This window comes from Corythoichthys intestinalis, chromosome 6 (genome assembly GCF_030265065.1).
Source record: "Corythoichthys intestinalis isolate RoL2023-P3 chromosome 6, ASM3026506v1, whole genome shotgun sequence".
NCBI classification, from domain to species: domain Eukaryota; kingdom Metazoa; phylum Chordata; class Actinopteri; order Syngnathiformes; family Syngnathidae; genus Corythoichthys; species Corythoichthys intestinalis.
This window is the reverse complement of record NC_080400.1, coordinates 48,156,169-48,176,249: the sequence shown is the minus strand read 5'-3', so window position 1 is coordinate 48,176,249 and position 20,081 is coordinate 48,156,169. Positions and strand designations below refer to the sequence as shown.

Here is a 20,081-nt window from a genome sequence, read left to right as displayed (position 1 = left end):
AAGTAAATGTTTAGTGCTCCCCAAACTTTCTGCCGCCACTGTAAATCGTATCATTCATCCATTAAATTATTAGACGCATACCTCTGCATAACATTGATTCATAGTTAACATAAAAAAATAAGATCAAATTACAATAAAGTATAACTTTATTAACATTGTTTTTGTTTGTAACAGAAAATAATTTTAAAATGCATTAATTTGCCTGAACGAAAACAAAAAACAACAAAACATTCAAGGCACATTTTTGGACTATTTTATACTAAAAACTAAAATTTAATACAATCGGTAAATGATAATAATTTCAAATTGATTAGCAACATTAACTCAGAGCACAATATGCCAAACATGTCATTGGCATAGGCAAAGTTTGACTTTTGAGGCGGGGGGGGGGGGGGGGGAGGGGGGCATAAGATCTTGACTTACAAACTTACAAAAATATATTTATAATAATAAGTTGAAAGAGCAAGTTTTGTTTCCCATAATTCATGAGGGGAATTCTAAATCAGGCTACTTAGGACAGCCATAATTATCGCCAAGATCGTCATCCATTGAATATAGTACGCCCGCCGGTGTCGTGCTTATGTAGTTACCCGCATCAAAAATTGTATCCCCTGGGCGGAGCCACTGTGCTGCACTGATTTGCTTGATTTTCGTGTTTTGGTGATGTAGTTATCTATGAGGTTTTAAAACATGGCCCATTAGTCAAAAGAAAACTTTATTTTTCTGTCGTATAACGTAACATACGTACTGAACATAAAAAAGGCGATGTTTTACTGTTTTACTAGTAGGATGACTTATAACTGTTATTACTGTAATTCAAGTCCTGTATGGAGTTTCTCCAGTTTAATAAACGCCAATTTCCAAAATATATAACTGTGGTACTTTTCTGGTTTCAATTAATTTGTTCAAGTCGACATAACTCATAAGTAATGTGTGTGTGTGTGCTCCCGCGGCCAGGGGATACAATTTTTGACGGTGGTAACTACATTGGCAAGACACCGTTGGTGGCTCTGTTGTACAATTAGCGTCTTTAGTGGGGCAAATTGAAACTCCGATCACCATTTTGTGGGTGCTCTCTGGCACTTCAGGGTCCACATTTTCAATCCTTGGTTGGGTGGTTTTGGCCAAGCAAAGCAAATGACTGTCTAAGGTGCTAGTCACACATATATAGGAAAGTCAATTACATGCAATGACACTTTTCAGCCACCGGGAGGGTTGGCCCCCCTGGGCCCCCTTAAACTCTGCGTATGGTCATTGGACAGAGGGACAGTTTTTATTTTTGCAGCACTTGTATCGTCCAGCATGACCGAGACCATGTCTAATGCTGCAGGCAGTATCAGCAAAGCAGGACGATTGTTGGCAGTATTTGGCACGTTTTCGCTGAAATTAATTCAATCGGCTTATCAATGTAAATGGGGACTAATGTCTTTAAGTGACGTCCTCATGGATTTTGCTTCCACCTGTCCGGTGAAAAAATGTATGAAACTGGAAACATAACGGTCTTTCCTCATCTTCCCCTGTAATAAAAGTGAAGCCAAACGCTACGTACGCTGTATGCTATTGTTTAATGCAAAAATACTGTGTATACTCTGAAAATGAGAACGACACTGCCACCCACTGAGTTGATGTCCAATTGCACGTTATTCTAGTACGGCAAAAAATGTATATTCTGCGAGGTCCCATGCGCCCCACTATTTGAGAAGTACTGCTTTAAACTAATATAGCCTGCAGTACAAGTGATTTAACTTTAAAAATAACACACTGATATAAAATCAGTCTTTCCATTGATGCTGGATATCCTCTAAAATGTTTTTTGCAATAATTTTCTTTTTCTTGAACCAAGATTGCATAAATATATTCATTCTGTAAGTGTAAATATTTGCAAATAATATATAAGATAATGAAAACACTCAAAATCACACTAAATTAGAATAAAATGTACAAACTTTTGTTTTAGTATTAAACTTTCCAAAGTTATTTTTTTACCCTTTAGAAATATGTACCTCGTGAGAACTGTACAAACAGTAATTGGAAATCAATAATGAGCCATATGGGCTATCCAGCGGAACAATCCAGTTGGCGAAACAGTCTCACCAATTTGTTTGTATTGTATTTGGAAATGAACGGTCCTGTAGGAAATAAATATGGAAATAACAGTCAAATTATGCAGGAAATTCTTGAGCAGGGGTCGGCAACCCAAAATGTTGAAAGAGCCATATTGGAGCAAAAACACAAAAAACAAATTTGTCTGGAGCCACAAAAAATTAAAAGTCTTACATAAACCTTATAATGAAGGCAACGCATGCTGTGTGTATCTGTATTAGCTATATTAGCCTATTTTCAAAATGACTAAGTTGGCTAAAAATTGAAAAATTGTGTCATTTTTGTCCTCCTACGGGAACCATATCAAAACATAAAATATATTTCTCTCCCCCATCTTTTTCCATTTTCAAACATTTTTGAATATGCTCCAGGGAGCCACTAGGGCAGCACTAAAGAGCTGCATGCGACTCTTAAAACATGGGTTGCCGACCCCTGTTCTTGAGTGAGAACTAAAAACTCATTCATTTTTTTTAAACTTCATATATTTCCAATTCTAAATCATATGTAAGGTTAACTATTCCAGCCCTATTTGTGGTGGTAGTGGTCCAATTCATTTTGAGTGGGAGGGCTGATCATTCGCTCAGTCAAAATGGAATGGACATGAGATAAGGATTTATGTAAAAGTTGACGGCTTTCAGTAAACCCTATTTCTCTGAAATCATCGGCATTAAAAGACTTAATTGGAAAAAATCAGTTTTAAAATATCTTAAAACACTCAAACTAATGAAAACCTGGTGCTTATCTGACTTGTTCATAAATGCTGCTAAACATGAATGGAAGGAGCTCAGTACAGTATTTCAAGCACCCAAACATAATAATCCATCATTAAAAAAAAAGTCATCTTTTTCTCTGACAAAAAAAGATGTGCTGAATGATGCAACTGCTGACCAAGTCTCAACTCAATGTCAGAAAACCAATGCTTTCCACAGGACCACATTTATACACACACATATGCACAAACACACAAAATCACACACAGAGTAAGCTTGCTTGATTGCTTCAGTCTGGGCTATCGTGTAAGGAAATAGTACAGATTAAAAAGGCATACAATAGACATTTCTTTTATCCTTTCAGACCATCTACTGTATGTCAAAATGCAACTTTCCACGGCCTCTGAGTAAAAATCAACACAAGCTGTTTGAGGGACAGTTCTTCCTCTTCTTCTCTGTCTCAGAGGACAGACACAAGTGTGTCTATAAATAAATTCCCATGCATTGATTGCAGTTGGTTGTTTTGGCTGTGTGAACTGACCTCAACGCTTTGCATGTCACAATTTATCCGTAGATTGATCGTCTGATTATGTCAACAGACACGGGATAGTTTGTTGCGGTATTTTGTGACCTTTACTTGAAAGCAGTGGCGACTGTACATTTTCTGTTGTGTATGTGGACTGCCCTACAAAATCTATGTAAAGGTTTATATTATTTAATTCCTTCTGATACATATTGTATGAATAATTGGTAAAGATCAGCTAATTAATAAATCAATATACAGGTATATCACCATCATAATTATTTAAACTAGAGCTCCCTTTGGGTTCTACATTTTTTAAATTAATAAAAGTATTTCAGATAAATGGTGATAGTTAAAATAAACGTTCAGTGATTGACCAGTGCAATTTGGTGGCCTGTTGATGAAGGGCTGTTGTTGCAAGTGAGAATTGAATTCTTACTTTTGTCGTAATACTGTGATGTTAAGGTTGATTTTAACTGATCTGCAAACACTTGGAGCTAAAATTTTTCTAGCTATTAGCTGGTTAGCTGGCAAGCTAATGAGCTAGCAAATATTACGCTAGCAAGCTTGCTAAACTCGTGGCGGGGTCATGTAATGCCAGTCTTGTTCATTGTCGTGTGTGGGTCCCCATAACAGAGACACTTTAGTGAAAGTTATCTGTTCATTAAACACATTATTCTAGGGTGACCATATTTTGATTTCCAAAAAAGAGGACACTCGGCCCAGCCTCGAGATACTTGAATTTTAATCGCAGTTCACTCAAAGATGCCTATTTTACTTTAATAATGTGTGCCTCCTCAGTCTGGACAGAAAAATTCAGTTTTATTAAAAAAAAATGTCATATAGTATAAATTATATACTATATGGAAATAAGTTTTTTTACTTAACAGGCTTTATTTTTATTTAAAAAAAAAAGGCAAAAAAAAAGGCAAAAAAAAAAAAAAAAAGACAAAAAAAATAGCATGCAGACCCGTAGAAATATAGTACAGTCAATACAGACACACAATAGGCTTGTGCCACATAATTTTTTTTTTATAAATTACTATCACGACAATTGTCGTTGAGAAATTGTTATTCCCACTCAATTTTTATTCCCATTCAATGTTCTAGATTACACGCAAACAATAACCAAAATAAACCGACAAACTATTCAACCAGCATGTTTCCAAACGCAGCAGTTCAAAACTATGTTTCCCATAATGCCTAGCGCGGCTTAGCTCACTGATAGCTACCCTATTAGCGAGGCAAAATCAAACTTTGCTATCTAAGTTTACAATCATCGGTAGCGCAACGATTTGACATCAAACAGGATTTTACAGATCACGCCAGTACAAAGCTCCGACAGAAGTCAACAGTTGCCATTACATACGTATTTATCGTAAAAAAACTCTTAACAACTGGGCAGGCTACTGGGCAACTGGGCTACTTAAAATATAATTCTAACATTAAACCAAATACACGAACGCAGAACAATTAATACAAGACTAATTCAACATACTGCATCTCTTTGTACCCATATATTGTATAATAGAAGACACATGAGCCACATTAACAGAAGATAAACTTACAGAAAGGTGTACTGAGCACGATAAATGTCTCTTAAAACTACTCCTTATTGTAGTCTGTAACTGCCTCTTCTCTTGCCAAACCGTCAACCCAGAAGATGGCGGTAATGCCCCATAATACAAGGGGTAAACTACTCCTTCTCCCGCCCCTGCGAGTAGGAGCCACGACAACGCAGGCAAGCGCTGCCCCCCAGCGGCCGGAGATATTCTCTTCAAATTGGTCCTGTGAAAAATCATAAAAACCGGACATTTTCATGAATTTATAAAACCCGGCCGGATGACGAGGACACGACGTGAAAGGTGGACATGTCCGGGCAAAAGAGGACGTTTGGTCACCCTACATTATTCAGCCAGTAACTACAAATTTAATGATGTACTCAACAACAAGCTTTTTTGATTAAGAGGCTCAGGTCAAGTGAGGTAGTGCTGTCAGCTCAAAGCATCCACCAGCCTTGAGGAGGTATCAACTTTTCATAATTTCAGAGTTTCATTTTATATTCTTTGCGATTTTTATAATCATTAAAATTAGGCAAACGTGTTACCAATGCCATTCTCTGGGTAAGCAAGATTTATAGAATTATTTTAAACTGATTATACAGCGACCTAAAGTCTCAAAGTTTTTCAAAAATATGTTTTGTTTAGGCCTTCTCAAAGCCTAGCCTTTCAAAAACAGAAAACAGTGTCGGCTCTATGCTCTCAAACTGATTGGTTCAGCTATTGTCACGATGAACCCCTCTTGGCGATCTCAGCACAGAGCTTCTCTGTATGTGTACCCAGATTTAATGTTGCACCCAGAACAACCCCGAAGGGGTGTGGGCAGACCTATCATTGAGTTTCAATCAATTGAGCACATTACATTAAAGTACTGGTGGTGGCTCCAGTCTTTTCAACCATTATTCTAAGTAACACAGAACACTGCTCATTTATAGGAGCTACAGAAATGTTCAGATTATCCAACAGTTCACATGACATTGTCCATCTGTTTATACAACAACTCGGGGGTGTTTGTCGAGTGCTTTGGCATTCAGGGCGTGCATACTGACATCAAGCTGAATTTGCACTTTCTTTGTGAACTTTATAACCTTTTAAAGTTTGAAAAGACACATCCAGCCTGGTCAATTTTGATCAATCTGACACTGAAAGGATGCAGGATCTTAAATACTTCTACAGACTTCGAAATGTCAATTATGAAATGTTTATCACTTTACGTAACATTGATATTTTGTCGTCCGCATAATTAGAAAGAATATTGTTTGACCCTTAAATATGCTTGTTAATAAAGCTGATCATATGGCAAATTTCCATTTTTAGCCAGTGTTCACACATTGTTTGGTTCGCTAGTGCGGAACAAAACAGAAGATAATAAATGATGCATATGACGCATAATAAAATTCATTGAGCAGCACTGGTGACAGGTTGTGTGACAAATGTCTGTCAAAATGTTATTGATGGACACTAGACCCTTGTAGGAATTGTATATTTACTAGCAGAACTGTCTTAAAAATCCAAACCTGTTACTTATTATCTAGTCGTTGTTCTCCATACTCTATTAAAACGTCCCATTCATATCAGCATCGGGCAAATATTACTGAATATAGGATCCCTATCAGACTGACTTAGTCCGATAGTTTTGACCGATATCAGATGAGACAAGTCAAGTCTGTTAAAAGCGAAAAGCTTAAATGCCGAACTTCCTAAGTGTAAGTTAAAAATGAGACCAGAGATCCAGAGCTTTAAGAAGTGACAAGCTGCACGCACATTCTTACATCATTCCTGTTTTTGAGGAAGACACAAAACAAGATGCAGTCTTCCAACATAGAAAGGTGCCTCAATCTGTATAAATCCCGCCAAAGCTTAATTCATGTGATAAATAAATCCTCTCTGTGTCAGTTTTATCTGATAAGCAGCATTTTCCCACTGCTCTTTTCGCCTGCTGCTAAAAAGGAGCAGCTGGAACATGAGTGTTGGGCAGATGGAACTTTCCACCTCGATTATTTTTCTCACTAAAAATAGGCTCTCAAAAAATTAAAAGACCGCTGGGACCGTTGGCAAAGTGCATGTTCGTGTGTGCATGTACGTATGTTTTGAGCGACAGAGGCGTGGAAAACTTCAGACGACGTGGTCCTCAGATGACGGCGGCAGCAGCCGTCCTGGGAGTGAAAATGAATAAATGATGGGCAGATATTTGGAGGAGGGAAAGCACAGCAGTCGCCCCGTTCTGCAGCCTCTTAAGCACACATTAAACCAGGCCCTAAAGGCTGATCGGCAGTTGGCCAAGCATCTGGGGCAAACATCTGACGTGGTCACTGAGGTGTTTGGGCATTTGAGGTTTTGACTGGGTTGTACCTTTTGTTCAGTGTGTCACATGAGAAAGTCATGGGCTTGAAGGTAAATGTTAGTTTGAATGATATTTGATCGATTAACTGGCTGTATTTTACATTAATGGTTGGGGGTGTTACCCTAATCTATAAACTACATGTTTTGAAAATTTGGAATTACAGTAGATATTAAAAAAAACATCTGTTAAAGCACTGCAAGGAAGACTATTTGTTTTATGTGGATAGCAAACGTGTGTTTGGCAAGAATCAGCAAACAGGGACATCATCACTCTTAAAGTGAAGTATGAAAACGGTGATTTCTGCAATCTTGCAGAAATGATTTGCATTCAGATGAGATGAAGTCTTAGATTGATGTTGCTTATCAGTTGAGGGTGTGTGTGTGTGTCTGGGGGTGTGCATGCGTGTGTGCTCTGGTCTCATAAATATTTAGAGCCATCTCTCTTATGTCGTTCACACCTTGCTGCTTTTGAAGCTTTGACAGGATCTTTGCAGATGGGACCTCAACATCAAATCAGTAAAGTAAGGGACATTTTGGCACATACAATGTTAAGGTGGGTTAAGTTACGCTTGTTGGATTGATTTAAATCATTTAATATTTTTTCTTTTAAGTCTTAATTTAATGTATGTTCCAAAAGCAAACATTGGACCCTATTGTCATAGACTGCACAGGTGCAATGACAATTTAGTGGATGAGAGGCGCACTTTTACTATCCTGTCAAAGAGGGAGTCAGTTCCATTGCAAGTCCCTGGTATTACTGAGTGACAGACAGAAGCCCCTTTCACACACTCCGAAACACCGGGAATATCGCGGGCTGGCGGGAGGGTTGATGCACGTAATCAGCTGGAAGGCGAGCCCCAAATACCAATTTCACTGCGCAATGTCCCGTGCCAAATTCAGTGATCTGTGGGGCAGTTCGGCTTAACTTCCTCATACCAATCTTGAGTCACCTTTCCACTAACCAAACCACTTTCTACTTCAATCAGGAGCACGAGCTGTGCCAACAAACGTGCTCTATTGAAGAGAATCTAAAAAAGTCTGCTTATTGGTATGAATGAGTCATCTGTGTACATGCCTCAAAGCGATGCATCTGACTCCCGAAGTGCATGCTTGTGTCTGTCCGTGAAATTATTTAAAACTGGTCTAAGCCCTTCACTTGACACAGACTTGTACTGATCTGGATATAGATGTTTTACGATAATAGGGCCCCTAATGTTTCTTAAGTGACATCCTGTCGAATCAAACGTGATGAATTATATCTATCTAGCTATTTCCGTGTTTTTTCATTTTTCTTGGGGTCCTTTTTTAGTTTATCTGTGCAAACCTGACTTAATATATATTACTTGATTTTACACTTTATATGCAGAAATAAATGTCAACTGACTTTCTGTATTTTCAGAACTTACCATTCACTTATGTGCGCATAATGTATTGCAGCACTCAGTCAGTTTTGGCTAGTTGAGCTCCGGTAGTACCTGTAAAAGTTGCAGTGTTTTTCATTGTGACCCTTTATGAGCTCAGATCAATGCTGAAGGAAATGTTTCTGTGCAAATATTAATCCCACAGGTGTGTGCAAAAAGTGTATATATGTGTTCCTTAATCCACATACAATATATTTCCTCGCCAGATAAATTGCACTTGATTCCAAAGGCTCATGAGGTGCCTGGGCAGTATTGAGTGGTTCTAGTGGGTCCCAGTGGTTGTTTGAATCGGCAGTGTAATTCTTTTAAAATGCACTATTACATTGTTTCTTTTAGGAAAAAGTGGGAACTATGAAAATAATTAGTGATTTATTAATAGTAATAATTAATTAATTAGTGAAAAACAAATAATAATTTGCTGATTTGCTGTTTTTGTGTCTTCCAAAAAGAAACCAAACGATAATAAAAATTGTCTACTTTCGTGCTGATGTCACGTGCGTAGAGGAAGAAGCAAAAAAATAAAAATAAAAAACTTACATCAGCCGACAGCCGCAACAAACAACGCCGACGTTGCTAAATACTAGCCCGCACGATGCTAGTTGATAGGTAGGTAGCGTCTGATGAGTCTCATAGAGATCACATGTATGTTGAACTAGATGCGAAGTGACAGACTCGACCGCGTCTGGGCAGCGTTAGTAAACAGCCGCAATCTTAAAGCAGTAGCGCGCTAAGCGCTAATAAAGAGCGCTAAGCGCTAATACATAAGATTAACGTTTAGCTCACGTAACGTTAGCCCTGCGGAGGGCTGGGTTTCTATTAATTATGACCACTGTCGATCCGTGGCTAACGTGTCTTTCATACAGGCTTTAACATAACATAGCGTTGTGGATTGATAAGGGTGTAAAATAAAAACTCAATAATGCTAACTATCAATTTTAGCTCAGTAGTCATTGCTGGATAAAACACCAAGTAGCACTGGTCCCTAATGTGCTCCAATACAACCTGTATCATACATTTATTTTGAACACTGCAAAAACTCAAAATTCTATTAGGACTTACAGTTTAGACTAACTTAAAACTTAACTAGAACTTAAAAATGGCTTGACACAAATAGAAATTCAATTGAAACACGTGGTAAAAAAAATCCTAACTTTTAAGTGATATGTGTTATCAAGCGTACTGGCATTTTTAGGTATATATACAGTATATATATATATTTATAATATAATATAATATAATGTATTTTTTTAATAAGATCTTATGGTTTTTTTTGAGTGAAAGCAGTGAATTTGTCTTTTTTTAAAAATTCTAGTTACATCTGAGATGCAATTGTTGGCTGTTTTCAACAATATACATCGAAAATAAAGACATTGATAGACTGAAAATGGTTCAAGATAAGATGAAATGTCTTGTTTTCTCATGTATATTTACTGTATAATTGCTCTTCACCTAAAAATATATTTGTTTTATCCGATTACTCGATTAATCGATAGAATTTCCAGTTGATTACTCAATTACTAAAATATTCGATAGCTGCAGCCCTACTCGAGACCAAAACAGGAAGTAACTGTGAGCGGTTACGAACACGTAGCGGAAACCTTTCAGGCATTTTCTATTCAAAATGCTCTTCGTACATGACTACAATATTTTTCGTTCTACATACTGTACATTATGAGGCAATAACAAAATAGTAACGCACAAACTCTAAGGAAACTACCTTTCATCAGATTACTGGTTTGGAAAAATGAATGCGTTAGATTACTTGTTACTGAAGAAAGTAATCAGATTGCAGTAACATGTTACTTAGTAAGGAGATTGCAGTAACGTTACTTAGTAACGCATTAGTGACAACACTGATTGGGATGAAATCCTTGAACCCATTGTCAGAACCTACGCTGACGCAGTGGGACCTGGCTTCCCCCTGGTCCACGACAATGTGCGACCTCATTAGGCTAGAGTATTTAGGCAGTTAATGGAGGATGAAGGAATTGATACGACTGAATGGCCTCCGCGTTCACCCGACCTAAACCCAGCAGACCACATCGTGGGACATCATGTTTAGGTCCATCGGGCACTTGCTCCTCAGACTGTCCAGGAGCTCAGTTACGCCTCGGTCCAGACCTTGGAGGAGATCCCCCAGGACAGTATCTGTCATTTGATTAGGAGCATGTCACGACATTGTCAGGCTTGCATACAAGCACGTGGGGGCCACACGAATTCCTGAGAATCATTTTAGCAAAATGATCCCCCCCCCCTCACACACACACACACACCACAAAAACACACCCTCACTTTTAATCAATTTTCATAAGTTGAGAACTCTTATTATTCAAATGTCTTATTCTTTCATTGTAAATTATGGCAATTTTCATAATAGAAACATAAACATAAGCTGCTGGAGTCCTACTCAGTCGAACTAGGCATTAGCAGGCATGAAACCTGTCATCCCCGCTGTACAACATCCGCATTATGTCCAATTGATTCTATTTGTGAACGGAGCAGGCCATTGTCTGGAGAATTTACAGCCCGCGAGTGGTATTCTTGACGACGTCTCTATTATTTGACTCCTTTGCATGTGTTCAATACAAGCATCTATGGGAGAAGAATGAGTCATTTATAGAAACTTGAACAGCTCTACATTCAAAAGCTTTTTATATTTTGTAAAACTATTGATACGTCTTTAGAAGATGTCTTGTCGTCAAGGTGAGTGAATGAAATCAAGATGAACTGGCTTTCATTTCTTTAGTTCGTTTGTCACCTTTTACTACCTGCTTAGGAGGGAAATGATTTCTGTTGTATTAGTACATATGTATATGTAGTATTAGTGCTTTTTTCTTTCCACATATATAATTAACCTTTTAACCAAAGGGCTTAGGTTTGCATAGGGATGGTAGGGACAAACCACTACCAACTTTTCAGAATGCTCAAACTGTCCCGACCAACTTTTAAGCAACCTTATTTGTGTTATATAAATGTGTTCAGTTATATGGGTCATTTAGATTGTCAACCTATATGTTGTAACGATAGAATTGACCGTACCATTATTAAGTGAATTATTTTCATTATGTTCAGACCTACATTTACCCCTTTTTCACTTGCCGAATGAGCCAGTCCATGTTTTTTTTTTCCTCAAACCCACGATTGATTGGCTGACGACTTGACCAACCCCCCTCCACATGCACACTCTCACACTCACAGTACAGAATTAAGTTACATGTCGACATGCCCTCCTCCGCCCGCTTCGAAGAGTAGGCAGGGCTGTTCCTGACCAATTTGGTACCCTAGGCAACATATTTGTTGGCACCCCCCCCTGTTTTCACCACATATATTTAAACACTCACACTGAAAAAGCACATTATCTCTTTGTAATTTATTATATAAAAAAAACAACAACGAACAAGTGCAGAAATTAAAAGAAAAATGCTCTAATAACTATTCAAAAGCACCAATAAAAAACACTTAAAAAAACAAATGAATAAATTACAATTGTTATTACAATATGGTTAACACCCACCCACACAAACCTTATACAAAACATAGAACACTTTAAAATGCCAATCTTCCCATGGGCTCACCACCTGTGGGAGGGGCCAAAGGGGTCGGGTGCGCAGAGAGTTGGGTAGCAGCTAAAGGCGGGGGCCTTGGCGGTCCAACCCCCAGCTGCAGAAGCTAACTATTGGGACATGGAATGTCACCTCTCTGGTAGGGAAGGAGCCTGAGCTGGTGTGTGAGGCAGAGAAGTTCCGACTAGATATAGTCGGACTCTCCTCCACACACAGCTTGGGTTCTGGTACCAATCCTCTCGAGAGGGGTTGGACTCTCTTCCACTCTGGAGTTGCCCACAGTGAGAGACGCCGAGCAGGTGTGGGCATACTTATTGCCCCCCGCCTTGGTGCCTGTACATTGGGGTTTACCCCGGTAGACGAGAGGGTAGCCTCCCTCCGCCTTCGGGTGGGGGGACGGGTTCTGACTGTTGTTTGCGCTTATGCACCAAACAGCAGCTCAGAATACCCACCCTTTTTGGAGTCCTTGGAGGGTGTGCTGGAAAGCGTCCCCTCTGGGGACTCCCTCGTTCTACTGGGGGACTTCAACGCTCACGTGGGCAATGACAGTGAGACCTGGAGGGGCGTGATTGGGAGGAATGGCTCCCCCGATCAGAACCCGAGTGGTGTTCTGTTATTGGACTTCTGTGCTCGGTTTGTCCATAACAAACACCATGTTCAAACATAGGGATGTCCATATGTGCACTTGGCACCAGGACACCCTAGGCCGCAGTTCAATGATCGACTTTGTAATCGTGTCATCGGACTTGCGGCCACATGTTTTGGACACTCGGGTGAAGAGAGGGGCGGAGCTGTCAACTGATCACCACCTGGTGGTGTGTTGGCTCCGATGGCGGGGGAAGTTGCTGGCCAGACCTGGCAGGCCCAAACGTATTGTGAGGGTCTGCTGGGAACGTCTGGCAGAATCCCCTGTCAGAAAGAGTTTCAACACCCACCTCCGGCAGAACTTCTCCCTTGTCCCGGGGGAGGTGGGGGACATTGAGTCCAAGTGGGCCATGTTCCGCACCTCCATTGTTGAGGCGGCCGATCGGAGCTGTGGCCGTAAGGTGGTTGGTGCCTGTCGTGGCGGCAATCCCCGAACCCGCTGGTGGACACCAGCGGTAAGGGATGACGTCAAGCTGAAGAAGGAGGCCTATCGGGCCTTTTTGGCCTGTGGGATTCCGGAGGCAGCTGACATGTACCGGCTGGCCAAGCGGACTGCGGCTTCGGCGGTCGCCGAGGCAAAAACTCGGACATGGGAGGAGTTCGGTGAGGCCATGGAAAACGACTTCCGGACGGCTTCGAGGAAATTCTGGTCCACCATCCGGCGTCTGAGGAGAGGAAAGCAGTGCTCTATTAACACTGTGTATAGTGAAGATGGTGTACTGCTGACCTCGACTCGGGACGTCGTGAGTCGGTGGAGAGAATACTTCAAAGCCCTCCTCAATTCCACCGACACGCCTTCCTTTGAGGAAGCAGAGTCTGGGGACTCTGAGGTGGGCTCTTCGATCTCTGGGGTTGAAGTCACTGAGGCGGTTGGTAAGCTCCTCGGTGGCAAGGCCCCAGGGGTGGATGAGATCCGCCCGGAGTTCCTAAAGGCTCTGGATGTTGTAGGGCTGTCATGGCTGACACGCCTCTACAACATCGCGTGGACATCGGGGACAGTGCCTCTTGATTGGCAGACTGGGGTGGTGGTCCCGGAGGGTGTGTTCCAATTATAGAGGAATCACACTCCTCAGCCTCCCCGGTAAAGTCTATTCAGGGGTGCTGGAGAGGAGGGTCCGTCGGGAAGTCAAATCTCGGATTCAGGAGGAGCAGTGTGGTTTTCGTCCCGGCCGTGGAACAGTGGACCAGCTCTACACCCTCAGCAGGGTCCTCGAGGGTGCATGGGAGTTCGCCCAACCAGTCTACATGTGTTTTGTGGATTTGGAGAAGGCGTTCGACCGTGTGCCTAGGGGAATCCTGTGGAGGGTGCTCCGGGAGTACGGGGTACCAAGCCCCTTGGTAAGGGCTGTTCGGTCCCTGTACGACTGGTGTCAGAGTCTGGTCCGCATTGCCGGCAGTAAGTCGAATTTGTTCCCAGTGAGGATTGGACTCCGCCAAGGCTGCCCTTTGTCACCGATTCTGTTCATAATTTTTATGGACAGAATTTCTAGGCGCAGCCGAAGCGTTGAGGGTTTCCGGTTTGGTGACCTCAGCATTGCATCTCTGCTTTTTGCAGATGATGTGGTGCTGTTGGCTTCATCAAGCCATGACCTCCAACTCTAACTGGGAAGGTTCGCAGCCGAGTGTGAAGCGGTTGGGATGAAGATCAGCACCTCCAAATCCGAGACCATGGTCCTCAGCCGGAAAAGGGTGGCATGCCCTCTCCGGGTCGGGGATGAGATCCTGCCCCAAGTGGAGGAGTTCAAATATCTTGGGGTCTTGTTCACGAGTGAGAGGGAGCGGGAGATTGACAGGCGGATCGGTGCAGCACCTGCAGTGATGCGGACTCTGCACCGGTCTGTTGTGGTGAAGAAGGAGCTGAGCCAAAAGGCGAAGCTCTCGATTTACCAGTCGATCTACGTTCCTACCCTCACCTATGGTCACGAGCTGTGGGTCGTGACCGAAAGAACAAGATCCCGGATACAAGCGACCGAAATGAGATAGGGGGAGAAGCTCGGTCATCCGGGAGGGGTTGGTGTCGAGCCGCTACTCCTCCGCGTTGAGAGGAGCCAGTTGAGGTGGCTCGGGCATCTGATTCGGATGCCTCCTGGACGCCTCCCTGGAGAGGTGTTCCGGGCATGTCCCACTGGCAGGAGGCCCCGGGGTCGACCCAGGACACGCTGGAGACATTATGTCACTCGGCTGGCCTGGGAACGCCTTGGAATCCCGCCGGAGGAGCTGGCTGAAGTGGCTGGGGAGAGGGAAGTCTGGGCTTCCCTGCTGCCCCCGCGACCCGACCCTGGACTAAGCGGAAGATAATGGATGGATGGACTTTAAAATGCAACTTTTTTTTTTCACCTTGACCTATAACCTTATTCACCTTGTCTTCACTGATGCAAAAGCATCTATTGCACTTTCATATGACAGTTGTTTTGGAAGGTGCACTTCTTTCCTGGAATTTGTGGGCTTGGACTTGGTGCTGATGTGGATAGGTTCGCTGTAAAAGATGGCCCAGGATGTACAGCGGTAGAAGGAAAATATTTCAGAATAGCATCTACAAAGAGAAGAAAGTGGAATGTTACATTATATTAGTCAAATTGTTGTTGATTGTGAAACCAGCATGACATAACCATAATGTTGGATCTGGCCACTATCTTTGATGGGCGTAGTTAAAAGAAAATAAATTCTTGAAGCACAGCAACTACACAGGACTATCCAATAATAATAAATTAAATAATATAGAGTTAGTATAAGTAATTACAGTTTTATTTTTTGCATTAATCATTTAACCTATAAATTAATTAGGTTCTTATTGGTGAGAAATGTAGCCCTGACCTCCGTTCACCCAATCTGTTTGGTCTTATTAATGTCCCATCTCCAGCAAAAAGTGTACATCCAGGTTTTGCTGTTATATCGTCCCTACCAATATTGAGACCAAACCTACGCCCTTGTTTTAACCTGAAGTTTGGCAAGTAGGAAAGTCTAACTTTTTCTTCACAATGCCTTCTTCATTACAGAATTGTGGATAAGTACCCGTACAGAGCACTACATTGACTTATCCTGACAAAAGCAAAATTTACAATACATTTATGAGTGCACAAAAAGAAATTTTTGAGAATAATTTTAACATGGAGTTGCCTTTTGTTCACGCATCTCCTGCTCGGATATTTAAAAATAAGAAAAGGACTTATTGTCAGGAAACAGGACATGCTTTTAGCTGGCTGGGTTGCTTCAACGCCCAAGTCCGATCCTGATTATTTGATTCAGGTGTGTTGGAGAAGGGAGACATGGAAAACAAGCTGTATAGGGGCTCTCGAGTTGGGTACCCCCGCAGTAAAGGTAGGTCACTTTCAATGAAGGGTGAATGCCCAACACAGCAATAGGTGAAGATGTTTGTCTATAAATAATAAGCATCTCCTGTCATAATGATGAATCATGATTATGAACTGATGTTGTAATTGGGTTAACTGCTTTAACAAATGGCCGGTGATAGCTAGTAGTTGTCCGTAATAGAAGCTGCACCCAACATTTTTTTACAAGAGAACTCTATTTCTTCATATTATGTGGTAGACTCTACTCCAAGACTGCATCTTCCCAGGACTGATCCAGTTGGGCTACAGTGCAGCAAATTCCATTATAAGATTCTTAATGTGCTGTACCCATTAGTCTTTTCCCTTAGTGGTGTTTTTAGGTCTTTACTGTACTAGTATATCTGGTGTTATTTCACTAGCCCTTTCTCTCTTTTGTCTATATTTGTCCTCCTTTTAAATTGAAATTAATCATTATGTTGTCTATTTTCCCTTAGTGTGACCAATCACAAATACTTTCCAGGGAAGAGTGAAGGGAGTATAAATTGTTTGCAAATAGTGCTTATCAAATGTTATGCGTGTTAACAGCCATAAAGTATGTCGCACAGAGAAAGATAGGTGAGATCCCATCTGTCCGGTGTTACAGTAGACTTCACCTGAACATTGTTGCTTTTGTTTCCAGTTGCACCTGGGATGGGAGAAGCAGGATAACAGCTTAGCGATCAAAAGCTTAAATAAACACATTGAAAAGCATTAGTGCACATTTTGCATTGCATTATATTCCTCCCACCACAAATCATGCGGAAACTATATGGTTGCACATTTGTGTTTAAATTTCACATGGACATAAGGGCTACAAACACATCGCATACAGTAATAGCTCGCTAACTACTATCTGCCAAAATAACTATTTGTGCATGTCCCTACATTTTTGTGCTCTTTCTATAATGCTCTATGTTGCTGTTCAAATACTATGTACTGCCATGTTGGCAGAGTTTAGTAGTGTTGGATAATAGCAAGCAGCTTTGACCGTAGTAAACAGCCACTTGTGGGAAGAATCAGGGCACTCCTTGTGGTGTTGACCGCAGATAAAACCAGGTGGCACACTGAAAATGATACAGAGGTAGGCAGGAGTTGAAGTTATATAGCTTGCTGCTCAACATAGGGTACAGTAAGTGTCAAAGTATATATATGTATATATATATATTTTTTTAAACGATTTACAATTTACTTTATATATTATAAGAATAAAAGTATATAATTGAGTCAAATTGTTAAAAACAAAATTTAATAGAAAAGTTTAAATAAGGTACAGGAACTATTACATGAATAAATTAAATATACAAACCAAACTCTTTTTCAGTGCTGTCTCTTTAGTAAAAAGATGGCTGACCTTAGCATTACAATAATGCCCATTTGGTGAGCTCCACATGCATTCTGTAATCTCCACAGTAACATGTCAAAACAACCAAATTGGCCTTCACATTTATTATTTCTGGTTTAAACTGATTTTTTAGCCATCCATTTTCTAAAACGTATGCTTTCATTAGAGCAACCTTGGTAATAGTACCGAACCTAACGAGTTTCACATAAGCAAGCATCGAAAGATTCAGCTTTAAATAATGAATATAATACAACAATTAGGCCAAATAGGTATGCAAGACTATTCAATAGACATTATTTTCTCTGACCTTTTGTTGTCGTTGTTTTAATCGCAATACAAACCCAAAAGGGGTCAGTCAGTTTGCTATTAGCTTTGTCTGCTTCAGATAGACATATCTAACATTTTGTCTGCTGAAATTCCTTCTGCTGTACCAACCTAAACAGGGATTTTAAAGTGCGTATGACACCAAAAAACATGTTCATTTCAATTTTCACGCTGTGTTTTATGCTCCTGAATGAAATGGACCGCTTGGATGAAATGGACCGCTTGGATGTGTGTGGAAGCGATCGTTTTATATATTCAATATTTGAATCCAGCACCATGAAAATGAGTTACTTCCGGCTCCAGTCTCGGGTTTAGGACGAATGCAAATGTGACGTCACCCGGGTCAGCATCTCATAATACAGCATTGCTTTATAGCATTCAGATGTACTGTGGATTCAGCTGATTTTGCAGATTAATTAGTTTATTTTTCGCATCACGCCAGCCAAACGGCTGCAGGCTTTTGTAGCTGCACCAGGGTTTCAGAAAGTTCACATTCACCCCAAGATCGGCCAAAACAAGTGTGCAACAACTGTGGCACCATTGTACTTACGAGGAAGTGAGTAAACATCGTGTTTTGTATTATGTCAAATACTGGGGTGATGGCACACGTTTTAATACTAGGTGGCTTGGATTTTGTGGCTGACATACTCCTTCTCCACAGAGAATGCCACTCGGCCGACGACCGCCGACTTGTCGCACATCCCCCCGCCGAGAGAGCGCTAATCTCGGCTCATTGCCCTCTCTTCATGTGCCCGGTGTTCTTTAAAATTTTATACCTCATCAGAAATTGGAACTTTGTGTTAAAAATGGCCACAAATACAGAAATTACAAAGTAAAAACTACAAACTTTTTTTAGATAAAGAACTATTAACTTACATCTGATCATGGACGGACATGTAGAAAAGCTCGCCTCAGACACATCCTGCCATGTTAGCTGCACAACAACTGCCCGCCGCTCTCTCATTGTTAACGTCTTTGCCGCGTGGTTTCTCGCTTCGAAAGCCGAGAATAGACTTTGAAACATCACTATGTTCGGGATAGCATGTTGGCTAGCTGTCAAGCCTCCTGGTTTGTTCACGCTCTCCGAAGGGAAATGACAAAAGCCGGACTAATTCCGTTGGCATCAAATATCGTTTGGGAGGTGCGACAGTAAAGGTGAGGTCAACAGTTTTGACCATTACGGAGTCATTTTGCCCTGTTGTACTGAAAAAATGCATTTTTAAAAATATTTCATATTCCATTTAGCACAAGACTGTTATTTGTCATGACCATAGCATTTATATAGCAATTGGGAAAAAAATAGTTCGATAAAAAGAATATCCTGTAAAAATATTGGAGTAGAGAGACTGAAACAATGACATTTTGCGGCTCTCTTCGTCGCATTTTCTTTGTTCTGAATAATTCCCCCTCAATAGGCTGAATCCTAAATCAGATGAAACCATGACCCTGCCGACGTCATCCTTCTGTTGGGGAAAGTAGAGCCCTATAATGGTAGGCATGGCTAAATGGCAGATTAAAAGACTAATTTCTCATCATCTGCTCGATGCCAAATTGTTGTATATAGTCGAATCGTCTCAAAATATGATTCTAATTCACATGATAATGCTATTTAGGACTTTTTTAATACTGTCGTTGGCACTTTAAGACCGAGTGTCTGGTATAACATTTGTAATCCAAACCTCATTCCTTTCTGAATTAATTGAGAAGGATGCAAATGCACAGCATACAAGTGGGCATTAACAATGATCCGGGAAAAAGGCAGCTCTGGGAACTGCAATGTTCTTAAAGTAAATTATGGGAGGAATGTATTTGGTGCTTAATACATTTTTCTTTACTTTACCAAGGTGCTTTTGGTATCTGAGATATGGTATGAATTGCTCTGCTGTCGGCAACCTTCCTTTTGGTTGTGTATGCAGACTGTGATTGGAGGGCATGCTGAAGTACAGTATATGGCATGTGGCAATCAGATAGATGTGATTGTAGGAGGTACAGTGTTTGAATTTCAATGTGGTTTCAGCTTGTGGGAGAGGGTAGAAAATGATTGTATGACCAAGTCTACTCTTTTAATTTAATGCTGCAATTCGGCCAAATTTCAAAATTGTCCTATATGCATGTGTGATACATTATGGAAAGTTTAAAGTACCTGTGACACAAAAAAGCATGTTTATTCCTTATTACACATGGTATTTTATGCTCCTGAATGAAATGGACCGCTTGGA

At 40.8% G+C, this 20,081-nt stretch overlaps 1 protein-coding gene across 1 annotated transcript in view; it reads left to right on the top strand.

Moving 5' to 3' along the window:
• igsf11 (immunoglobulin superfamily member 11) overlaps positions 1–20,081 on the top strand; it is a 194,016-nt gene that overhangs the window by 1,354 nt on the left and 172,581 nt on the right. The gene's annotated exons all lie outside the window — the stretch shown is intronic.